This window comes from Pinus tabuliformis, chromosome 6 (genome assembly GCF_031772625.1).
Source record: "Pinus tabuliformis cultivar Carrire ecotype Pingquan chromosome 6, CPIR1, whole genome shotgun sequence".
In the NCBI taxonomy this organism is placed as follows: domain Eukaryota; kingdom Viridiplantae; phylum Streptophyta; class Pinopsida; order Pinales; family Pinaceae; genus Pinus; species Pinus tabuliformis.
The window spans coordinates 1,210,796,914-1,210,809,602 of record NC_142292.1 but is presented as its reverse complement, the minus strand read 5'-3'; positions in this window follow the sequence as shown (position 1 = coordinate 1,210,809,602).

The following is a 12,689-nucleotide window of genomic DNA, read 5'->3' as shown; positions in this document are numbered from 1 at the left end:
ACAGGAGGGGCAGTGAGTCATTTTGAAGGGAGGAAATGTGATTTTTGACATGAATTTCAGTCTGAAGAGGTAGGGTTCATGAATTCCCTTTGTTGAATATCAAAATGTGAAAGATTTGGTCTCAAATTGAAGATAAAATGAGTCTTTAAGAGGGTAGAAATACATAAAAAATATGTTTAGAAAAAAAAAAAAAACATAGTCCCCTCTATTTTTCTATTTCACTCAAAATTCTTTGTCTCCACCTCCATATCTGGTTTTCCAAAAGAAGTACATGCATTATGACAGGGGGATTTATGAGGAAAGAGCCCACTAACTCCACTAGACTCCATGCACATCCTGAAGTGATGGAAATATTTACAAGGGAAAACTAGATGAATTTCTTTGAGAAGTTTAGAGGGTTTGGTGATGAAATTGCCCATGAATTTTCTCTCTCTCTATTCCCTGACACAAGAACTCATGCTACTATAACCATTAGAGGCCTCTCCATTGAAATAACCCCTGAATTCATCAGTAGGGTCACTATTGTTCCTCTTGGGATACCTTGGAGTAAAGATGAGAAAATAATTGGCCAGGCTACCAAGAGGAAAATTTTCCAAGATAATGAAACCCCTGTTAAAGAAAAAAATGGAATTAGGAGGGCTACTGTACCATATACATGGGATGAGATTAGCTACCAAGTGATCAAATACATTTCTTGTGAGGGGAGGCACAACATTGTTTATGGATATCATTTCAGAATCATCCAAGAATTGAGATATGGCATGGATACCCCAGCACATCAAAATCTCAGTATCCCTTACTTTCTCCTTCAGTCCCTCATTGATTCCAGCACCAAGGTACAAGAAGGAAATTTACAGCAGCTAGCTCACCATGGCCTAATCAAGATCCTAGTAGAATAAGCCCTCCGTACCCTTACAATCCTATATCATGGGAAGTTTTCAAAAATATGACAACTGAGGATGACATCAAGGCATTAACCTATGATGTCAGTCCTGCTGTCAGTGAGGAGGGAGAATAGAAAGGAGGAGAAGATGAAGCTAGTGGTGACATAGCAAAGCAAGAGAGGAAGGAGTAAAGAAAAGAAATAGAGGAGGGGACAATTGAAGAGATAGAACATGAGGTAGAAAAAGAGACAGAGCAGGAGGAGGAAAAAGAGACAGAAGAGGGAGAAAAGGAGGCAGACAGGGCAGAGAAAATAGAAGAGTCCCCTAAAACATTGGAAAGAGAAGCAAAAACTACCCTCACTACCCTCAGTACAATAGTCAAGCAGAAGCAGAAGAGGAAAAGAAAAACCTCCATGTATTTTAGGGAAAGGAAGAGTACCAGAATTAAAACAAGCAAACCTCAGCCCTCATCAAAGACTCCCATTAACATTGAAGATTCACCATCTGCCAAGGTGAAAGAATCTCCTTCCAAGACACCCATAACCTATGAAAGGAAGACTACAAGATCTTTTACATGGAAGGGAAAGACAATTCTACAGGACCCCAATGCCAAGCTAGGGGATTTACAATTAATGGCCATGGCATCATGGATGAACCATGAAGAATTGAGGGTAGCATAAATGAAAAGATTGTTAATAAAATAGAAAAAAGAACCATTGATGATAAGAGCTGAGCCATCAGATCCTATGGCACTAATAAGCACACACAACCTACTTGCAATGACCCTCAGATTGCCCCTAAATATCTAGCCAATCAGGAACAAGCCATTGCACACTTTGAAGATATGCTTAGGCTACTTGGGGATGACTGTGTGCATGCATGCATGAGAACATGGAACACCCTACCACATAGCTTGCAAATCAGAGAATACCATTCCCTCATGAGGCTAAAGGAGGCATTGAAAAGAGTGCCAATCTACAAGCACTCCATGCAAAGGCTGAAGATCAACTAGATTTGCCTCAAACTGAGTCCTCCACTCGTATTAGGCATGCTGGAAAGTAGAAGAGAAGAAGAAGAGAAGGAGCAATGGAAGGACATAGAAAGAAAGGAAGGATTTTATGGAGAAGATGAGAAGACCACATCAGAAGCCTGGAATGCTAGGGAGGCTACCAGGGCCATGAAAGACCAAGAGATTGACTAGGTTGCTCAGGGGATGAGCAACACCTTCAGTAAGGGGGTAATGATGAGCCTCATAAATGGGTAACTATATGGGCTCATTTTACCTACTAACCTAGTCAAATCAACCATTCTCTTAGCTTATTATATGATTTTCTTATTATATTTATGCTTATAGGATGAGTTGAGTTAGTTATTATGCCATGTGGTCTAACATGTATTTAATGTAGATTATTGATGGATTTCGAGGTCAAAGTCAAGGATCTAGTGGTCAAACTGTAGCAATAACTCAAAGTATACAGAGGAGAGGACTTATAGGAGGGAACCCCCCTCATTTATTTCTCCTCACTTTGAATTCCCCTTCATTTAGCTCGGAGTACAAGCAGTGGTATCATGCACTAGAAGGCAGCCGAGCAAGTGGAAGATGATTGATAGTTATCTCGCGTTTTGGGAGCCAAGCCTCCCTGATTTTAAGGAAGTTGTTGGTAGCTTCAGATGTATAAGTAGAGAGGCCTAGGGCTTCACTAAGGTCGACTTCTTTTTTCTTGTGTAAACTCTGCTCAAATTTCGAGCTTACTATTTTATGACAGTTTTATGTAATCTTACTATTTTTTGATAATGAAGATGGAATCCTTTTTGAGCTAGCACTCAGTTATCTCAGAGGGATGAAGCTCTTGGGTTAGGGCCCAATCCAAGCAGCCAAGCTTCTCTTTACTTGTATTTGTATTCTTTACTGGAGTTTGTAGATTAGTTTGCTGTTAGATGTATTTCTCTTATGGTTAAGAATAGGTTGCTTTTGAGGATTTAGTAGCTTGCTTCCATTTGTGCTTTGTATAGCAGGCTAAGTAGTGATCAGTGAAGATTCAAAAGGCTAGAAATAGTGCCTTGGCCTCTGTTCCTCCCTTTGGGACAATGATTTGAGGCAAATACTCTCTTGCTGCCCCCAAAACACAGATTTTCCTCATTCCTAGGACTTCTAGTGTTTGCAGCTCTCTAGTAGGTTGATAGTCCAGTTTTTCTTTGCTTTAGATCTTCTTTATCATGTTCACTTCTTGATTTGCAATCATACTTTTGCATTCTTTCCTTTCTTATAGCATTTCCCAACATTTCCTTCTATACATCATATTTTAGGCCATTTTAATGCAAAACTCTATTTTTCCTAGGATGCACTCATTTCATTGGTTGCTTGATTTTCTTGGTTGACTGTCAGTTTCTATGTAGCAGATCTCTTCCAGCAGTAGGCCAGCTTACCATCAATCACACCCTCCATATGATCCATGCCCTATAGGTCTCCCAAACCTCACCTCAATTCTGCCCTAGTTTCCTTCATTTCTCATAGAACTTCTTCCTGTCTGCTTGAGCAAACCCAATCATCTATCTATCTCCTAGTCATTCATGGTAGACCTTAGGCACCCTAAAACCTCATTCCAACCTTCATCCACATTTTCCACCCACTCTCTCACCCTCAAAACAACAAAAATTGCTCTCGGCCTCCTCCTGTAGGCCTCCTGTAGTTTCCCTGTTTTCCTCCTGTAGTTTTTCTTGTAGATTTTCTTTTGAAGGACGAGTGTGGGAAAAGCCTCCAAAATGAAACCTAAGACCTCCTAGGACCCATCCACACCATCCTATATCCTCCCAAGCTCAAAAACTACCCTCTAATGCCACCTGTCCGCTGCCACACTCACACAATAAATCAGATGCATGTTAAATTCACATAAAAAACCAAAAATATGTTTTTTGCTTATTTACTTCTAGAAATAGCATGGTTAGATGTTGTTTACTTCCTTGAGTAGGTAATGGCATTTCTTTCATGGTTTTCATAGTGTTTTTGGCAAAAGTAGAATTAGCTTATTAGTTAGGGTTTACTAGGTTTTGCTTTACATTCCAATCTTTCTCCTTTCTAAAATTAGAATAGCATCTGTAGAGTAATCTTTCTTTCCTTTCATAACACATAGAGCTTTTTCTGAAATCTATAGAAGTTGGTTTGAGCTCCTAGTGATCTCGCATCGGCTAACCAAGTGACAACCTGTAATGATAACTAGTACTTGTGCATATAGCGCCGACGCTTCCAAGTTTGTTACGAACTATTGGGTTGATAAAAGTAAAGCTGGTAGCCCAAGAGTTGCATCATTCTTACTGCAATACTGGCTCTCACCAGATAAATGGGAACATTCTTCTTCACAAGAACACCATTCCAATAAAAAAATTGACTGACCATTCGATGTGACACTTGCATAAGTTGCGGCAAAGTGTCATGGATAGAGGTGGCTTCCTAAATCTTATTAGCTATCCGATTCTTGAATAGCTCTGATGGATCTCTTATATATTGCTTCAGGTGAGTGATAGTGTCTTGGAACACAATATTCTAGGTGACAATTTTCTTACATGCTTGTTACACAATATTTTATCACACCTCCTACACTTCCCTATGTCATACCCTAGAGTGCCCAAAACTAGAAAATTATCCAGTATACCCATCTTGATATCAAGTTCAGATCCTACTTGAAGAAATAATGAAAACATGCCTTGAGCCTTCCTCGAGGAAATGAGATCAAAACCATAATTTCAAGGTCAGCGTGACTGTGATACTGCCTACCCGTGCTGATGGCAGATTGCACCGTACTAGCCTGTTGGCTTGAGGGGGCCTGACCCAGGTTCAACATTAGTTAGCCAAACAAATCCCTACACTACTGGCCCTTTCAGCATCAACCCACGGAGCTCAGATTGAAGTCTCACCCGAAGCAGTATGGGGGGATGTTGGAACCAAGTTTCCGCACCCATGAGATGGTTGTGATGTCGGTTTATTCCAACTATACCTGCCTTCGCGTAGGTTTCTTAGCCCTCTGTTCCACCCTTCAGTATCTTCACGAAAGGATACTTGTTTGCCTGAGGGGGCCTGACCTAGGTTCAGCGTTAGTTATCAAAACAAATCCATTCACTATTGGCCCTTTCGGCATCAACCCATAGAGTGGGACTGAAGTCTCACCCAAAGTAGTATGGGGGGATGCCAAAACCAAGTCTTCACACCCTTGAGATGGTTGTGATGTCAATTTATTCTAGCTATACCTGCCTTCACGTAGGTTTCTTAGCCCTTTGTTCCACCCTTTAGTACCTTTGTGAAAAGATACAATCGACTTTTGTGCAGCCCTAACCTAGGGCTAATATACTTTCGCGTTGCTAGGGCAATGAACTGCAATATCTCCCAAACTAGGCTAAGTGCCTTACTTATCTTATTGACCGATTTTAGTTAGCTTCGTGTAAACAAATGTTCTTACTTTTGTTTTCTTAACCAGCACATTTACATACATTCGCGCATCATATAATCATTATAAGTGAAATTCATACCCAATATAACATATGTATAAACAGGAAATAAAGACGCATAAATTATAGAATCCTTCTCTTTATTGATAATTCTGGACAATTACAGACTTGACCCACCCTACGCACTCAGCTGCAAACTTCTAGGCCTCTGTGCACTTAGCTGAGCCTCTACCTACGCTACATCCCAAACTTAGAATTCTACTTCAGAGCTCTCTCTCATACATGTTAATGCTTTCTTAATTATTTCCTCTAACTACTTAGAGCTTAGCTCTATTTATACAATCCCATGGTGTGTGGACCATGGGTAGATATTTTATAGCCAACATTACATTTCCAAAATAAGGGCGGAAAACCATATGACTCTTTAACACCTACATGCTCCGCGACCACAAAATGCAGAGTCTTTACATTTGGATTACAAAATTAGACCAAAATATGGGATTTTAGCCCCCAAACTTCCCTTAGGGGATCCCACACCCAACAGGCCCCCAACACAAATATCGTGACTCACCCTCGAGTCACTCTATAGGTGTGGAGATCTTAGCATGAAGACCTCGCAGCTCTATTTGGATCACTGCAACTTCGACAGTGCACTGAGTAGCCACTTGCTAGACTTCTTCCACTTATTGTTAGGTGATTGCCGCTAAACTGTTGTCCTGAATTTTCTACTGAGTTGCCTGTAGTTGCACGAGATTTCCTTCAATGGAGGTTGTGATCCTATAAGCCTCGTCTATCCATAGCTATAGGCGCGCTTTTAAGACCGCTTCTTCATGCCGAGAGGCATCCACCTATTCCTTGAGCACTTTTGCATCCTGCCTGCATGTGAGCCTCTACGTAAGGGCAACTGTCTGTGCAGTCCCTTTGACCTCATCATACCTTTATCGTAGCTCACATGCCTCTATCTCCAGGCACTGTACATTCGGTTCCTCCTACAGGGTGGTTAGGACCTCGAATGACTGATCAAAAATCTGCATGTAGTTTGCTACTGTATTGTTGACTGCTACTATTGTTGTTGTAACAATAGTGGTATGTCATTACCTGAATTCCGACAGAGTTGAAGGTTGAGCCCTTAACTATAATTATGTGATCTGCAGGTTCACCTCCAGCTAAACCTTGGCCATCTTTGGTTGAGCGTCGTCCACCCCTATGGCTAACTTGTAGACGTGTGCCTCTACCGGTTCTTCTACCCGAATGTCCAACTCCGAGACCCTTCGATAGGCTTCCTCCACTACATGTATTATTTTCTTATTCTGCTCCACTGCCTCATCATGTTGCAGGCCCAACTACTCAATGTTGATGCGTTGCTTGCTCATCACCTACAGAATGTGACTCTCTTAGGCCCGAAGTTCCGCGGTGACTCCATCCTGCAAGAGGTACATTGTCTCTCAAGGGAGCATGGCCATATTTAATCCTACCCCTTTCAGACTGGTAACCATGGGCCTATCGGCCTCATTATCTGTAGTAAGTGCCCCATCTGGTAGCACTATTATGTTGGTCACCCTTGTGTGCAACATCTCCTCGGCAGCTGAAGTGCCAATCACGAGGCTAGTGGACATTGTGCCAGTCTGTGGAGTACGAACCTGCAACTCCTACAGTTCTATTCGGAGAGCCCCCAATACCAACTATTGTTGTTCTTAGAACTATTAGAGGGCCTCCACAGTGACATTCCTCACTGTTTCACCAATATCATGCAAATCCTCCTCTATGAGGGTGATTGGATCCAAGGATGTCTTTGAAGCCTTGGTTTTCTTACGCGATGCTTCCTTCTCCTGTAGGCACAGATGCTTGAGTTGGGTGGATTTCATCTGTGAGTCTGCACCACCTTGTTTTTTTAGCTCCTTTATTTCTGCCTCAGCCCCAAGCAAAGATGGCTTCTATCCTTCGCGTGCTTCTTCTCGTGTCTTCTATTGTTCCGACACTTTCATGGTGTCGCATGCTGCTTGGACTTTAGCCTCCGCTTCCTCCTTTCTACACTTCTCATCTAGTTGCGCCATTTGGAGCTTTGTTTCCTCCTTATGATGCATGGTGTACTTGTCCATTTCAACTGTGGAGCCTGCTAGAGCATGCCACTCTGGTGGCCAAGACTCGAGGACTGCAAAGATCACTTCATCAGTCACTAGATATGTTAAGTTATGCGATGCTTTTGTGGGGTCCTTCTACACCCTAATAAAAACATGGTGGAAATCCGCTTTGAACTCTGCAAAGCTTTGCAAACTAGCATATATTGTAGGCAAAAACTGTGGCTTGTGATTGATTCCCATCCAGATACTCATCTCCTTTCTGACCCAAAAGAGCTTGCTTTCTTTTATGCATTGCACGTCCTTGGTTGCCCATAGCGAAGCATACTTCACTGTCTCTAGAAGGTCCAGCACAAATGAAGGGAATTGGTTGTCTTCTGGTAGCTCCCATGCCACCAGTACGATCGACAGCAATAGCCATGCGTAGTGAAATGTTTTTCCCTACTCCTATGCCTCGCGAAATTTCGTAAGGAACTTGCCGCAAAGATAATTTTCCCAATTGAACTGGACTCCTTCAGTGCATTGGATCGCTAGTGCAATCACAGGCACAAGCACCTCATCCGCGTAGCACTTCTGCATCACCTTCCCTGCTAGTATTTGTGTTGATACCTTAACTGCAGGGTTTTTAATACTAGTGATGGCATATCCTCGCTTCTTATTCTCCAACTTGAATTTCTTCATCATAGCTTCCGCGATGGCCAACTTGCCACCTTTTCCTTCTGATATATTGGCTGGAGCCTCCCCTAAGTAAGGCAGATGTGTAATCCGATGGATCAAGTGGTCTGTGATGGGAATGGACTCCTCCAGCCACAAACACCCATCATGCACCAAGCAGAGCAACTGCCTAATGATGAAGATGATCACTGGGGCACAGTGGTAATGTGATACCCAAAGCAGGTTAAGAAACTTGGCTATCTCTACACCCTTGAGACAGGTCTGTGGCTCCAATTCAATTGTTCTAGTAGTTGCGTCAATTCGTTGGTGCATTATTTGATCAATTGCTAAATGTGGGAATTTCTCATGATCTATGAGGTCTGAATCTTCAAATTTCAGTACAGGAAATCACCCTAAGTGCAGCCCCTCAAAAACAATGTCATCTAGGAGCAGTGGAGTTTTTAGGGAGCTCTTTCACTTGTTTATGTCCTTCAGCACCTTGGCTTTGCCCTTGCACAGAGGAACATATTCAGGTAACCAAGTAATAGGGTCTGCACCCTGGGTTTCAACTTACATTTCCACGTCCTCCTCATCCACTGGGATTTCTTCAGATTCTTCCTCGTTGGCCTCCAGTTAATGGCCTTCCCCTTTTCCTGCAAGGTGAGTTTGTTCCTCTATGGGTTTCTTGGTGAGATGCGTACCAGGATCATTACCTACTTATCCTTCCTAGGTCTCGATGTTATGGGTGATTTAGGGACCTCAACTATCACTCTAGCACTCTCTGGGGCTTCTACTACCACAATTTCCTACGTGGCTTCCTCAGGTGTCGACATCATTCTGGTCAGAAGGTCCTATGTCTCCTTCAGAAATGTATCAAACATTGAACTTGCTCTCAAAGCCTCAAAATTCAAAATGTTCATACACAGTTGATAGCGCAACAGCTAAATTTTTAAAATGCCAAGTTTTTTCGTTGGATAGCCACTTGTAATTTATAGGGCTTTTTGAATTCAAATTCGACCATTCCCCCCACATTCGCCCCATTAATGCTAGATTAGCGGTAGATTTTCAAGAATATAACCCATAAATTTCGCCTTAAATGCCTGCCGCCTCCTCCATTTGGCCTCAAACCGACCATCAAATCATGAATAATGACTTTAACGGTCACATTCCAGTGGACCTGCGCGCTAGTGTAGCTGTCTTCACATTGTCGCGGACCCTGTGACGCTTCACTGCTTCGCGCAGTCCTCACATTGTGCAGCTCCCCAACCCGAGCAGTGTAGTTTATAGTCCCGCTCCTCCTTTCAACTACCTAGAGAACTAAGACTATGCTACTTTCATATAGTCACATGGCTTGATCATTGGTGTATGGCTTCAAGCGACTGTTATTCACCTTTCCTCGGAAGGGTTCTCCATTTAACTTGAAAAGTTGTATCACCCCCCCATCGATAACCTCCTTAATAATATACCGCCTTAACTAGTGCATCCTAAATTTTCTGGGGAATTTATTAAACTTACTATCATACAACAAAACCATATCATTTACCTTGAAGGTGCATAGTTTAATATGTCAATCATGCCACGCTTTTTCACGTTTCTTTTGGACCTACTGGTGAAATCTAGCCATAAATCTTTCTTGTTCAAGCTCGTCCAACTTCGCAAGCCTCTCTTTTAGGGCTCCGCGATCTGTCATACTTGTGAGCACTGAAATGCACAGACTAGGCACGATGTATTCCCTAGGCATCACCACTTCAACCCTGTATACCAGCCTAAAGGGTGTCTGTCCCATCAGCGTCTTGCATGTCATCCAATAGGCCAATAACACTGCAGGTATACGTAGGTCCCAATCACTTCGCTAAGAATTTCATACCTTGGTTAGCGCATTTTCAAGCACTTTGTTGAACTCCTCCACTGTCCCATTAGCCTATGGGTGATAAGCTGTGCTCTTTTGGTGATACACTTGAAACTCCTCCATTAGTGCGCTGATTGTCTCATTCAAGAAGTGCATACCATGATCGCTCATCAAGATCCTTGGACATCCAAATTGCATCAGTACATGCTCAAATAAGAACTTCGCAACAGTCGTGCCCATGTAATCCTTCACTGGCTGCACTTGTGCCCAATGAGTCAAATACTCCATCGTAGTGATAATGTACCTCATGCCTCTCTTCCCTTGAGGCTGAATGGGTCCTACAAAATCTATTGCTACTTTTCAAAAGGTTGCAACATCATTTGTGGATTCAAAGGAATTTCATCCCTCCACGATGGCCTGCCTGTTCTTTGGCATACATCACATGCCTTGCAATATGCTTTTGAATCCTAATGAAGGGTCGGCCACCACAACTCTCCATGTAGAATATTCTACGTGGTTTCTCTCCCTGCATAATGTCCTCCAGCAGCACCACCATGAGCGTCCGTGAGGATGCTGCTTTGTTCCAACTTAGGTACATACCTTCGCAGTGTTTCATCATTCCCCATCTTGTATAGATGCCCAGTAATGACAGAGAAGTTTTTTGCGCGCACCACTAATTCCTTCTTTTGTTGGACAGAGTATCCTTCCAACACAATTCCAGTTGTTAGAAAGTGTATTATATCCTCGAAATGTCCATCTGTGACGTGCACAGTAAAGAGTTGCGCATCAAGTAATCCTTCCTCAAAATTAGTAGGTTCCTCCCCTGTTTCGATGCACGACAGATGATCTGGTCCCGCGTTCAACCATCCAGGCTTCACAACAACTTCAAAATCGTACTCTTGGAACAATAAGAGCCATCTGCAAATTCAGCCCCCCAACACAAGCTTATTGACCAAGTACTTCAGTGCAGAGTGGTCCTTATACATCTTAAAGTGGCCTCATAGCAAGTAGTGTCAGTACTTCGGGAGCACGTATACCATAGCTAGCTCCTCGTGTTTAGTGGTAGAATAGCTCTTCTCTACTTTGGATAATCTATGGTTTGCGAATGCGATAGGGTGGTGCAAGCCTTCTCCGCCATCCTGTGTTAGTACTGCCCCCAAAGCTATACACGATGTGTCGACATGTACATGAAACTCTTTCTTCCAGTTTGAGAAGACTAGAATCAACGCGGTAACCATATTTTCTTTCAATATATCCAAGCTTTTCTTATAGTCATCATTCAAGCAGAACTTGACATCCTTCTCCAATAATTTTTCCACTGGCACAATGATCTAGGCATAGCCCTTGATAAACTTCTAGTAATATCCCATATGTCCTAGAGTAGTGCGCAACTGTTTCACACTCCTCGATGCTTCCAAGTTCAGAATCACCATGATCTTTGTGGGGTCTACCATCAACCCTTGTCTGCAAACCACATGCCTCAATAGGTTCCCAAAAGGAACGCAAAACAGACACTTCTCAAGGTTGAGCATGATCTGATATCATCGATAGGTATCCAGCATCAAGCGGAAGCTCACTGCATGGCGCTTAACCAACCCAAATACAATCTAATCATCAAAATAGACCTCCAGGAACTTATGAATAAATTCCTTGAATGCTGCAACAACCACGTGCGAAAAGATAATAAGCGCATTCTTCAATCCAAATGACATTACAATATTGAAAGCAACCCCACTTAGTCGCGAAGTTTGTCTTGCTCCTATCCTCTGACACAATTTTGATTTGGTTGTATCTAGAGAGCCCACCAGTGAAATAATATGCTTCCTGACCACCTACATTGTCCAACACTTCATCTGTGAATGGAGTTGGGAAAGGATCATGCACACATGCGCCATTCAGTTTTATGAGATCCACGCATATCCTTATCTCATCTTTCTTCTTCTTCTCTTGCACCACCATTGGGCTTACCTAATCATATTTCTCCACAAGCTCAATGATGCCTACTATTAGCATTTTTCCCTCTAAGTGGACCTTCTCCTTGTATTTCAGGTTTAGGCAATAATGCCTCCACGTGACTGGCTTCGTGTTGGGCTTTAATGTGATCTTCATCACTCCTAGATCTCCGATTATTCCTTTAAAATCTATAAACTTGGTCGAGAATAAGTCCTAATATTCATGGAGAAATTCAACGACTGTTCCACCATTGTATCATCCTTGTAGTCTCCAATCTTTGAGAATTTGGGTTCTGCCTCTATACCAATGTTCACCTGTTTAGTTTACATTGGTGTGGTTATATCAGGGTTATCAATTTGTGGCCCTTCAACCTCGCGGTGGCCTTCTATTTATGGAATGTTAATCTTTCATGGATCTTTGTCCTCCTCTTCAATAGTTACATTATAACATTCTAGCGTGCGACTCAGCTGAGTAGCCCATTCAAGCTGAATTAGGTTTAAAGGATCCTATGGTATCCTAAAGATGGTTGCTTTCACCTCTTGTAGCACTTCATCAATACTATCAAATCTATCCTAAAAACTTAATTTCATCATGAATCCTTCGCGCAGGATATCCCATTCACCTATCCCATGGTGGAGCTCTATTTCTATATACCAATTCATTGGGATAACATCCAGGGTATGACAGAACAGGTGCACCCACTCAGGTTGAGGCTTTTCTCCATAAGCCTGTGTCTATTTGGCCAAATGCATGCGGGGATCATCCTACCCATCATACTTGTCTGTCAATTGCATATTAGGCTTCCCAAATCATGCTCTCATCATCCTCCTG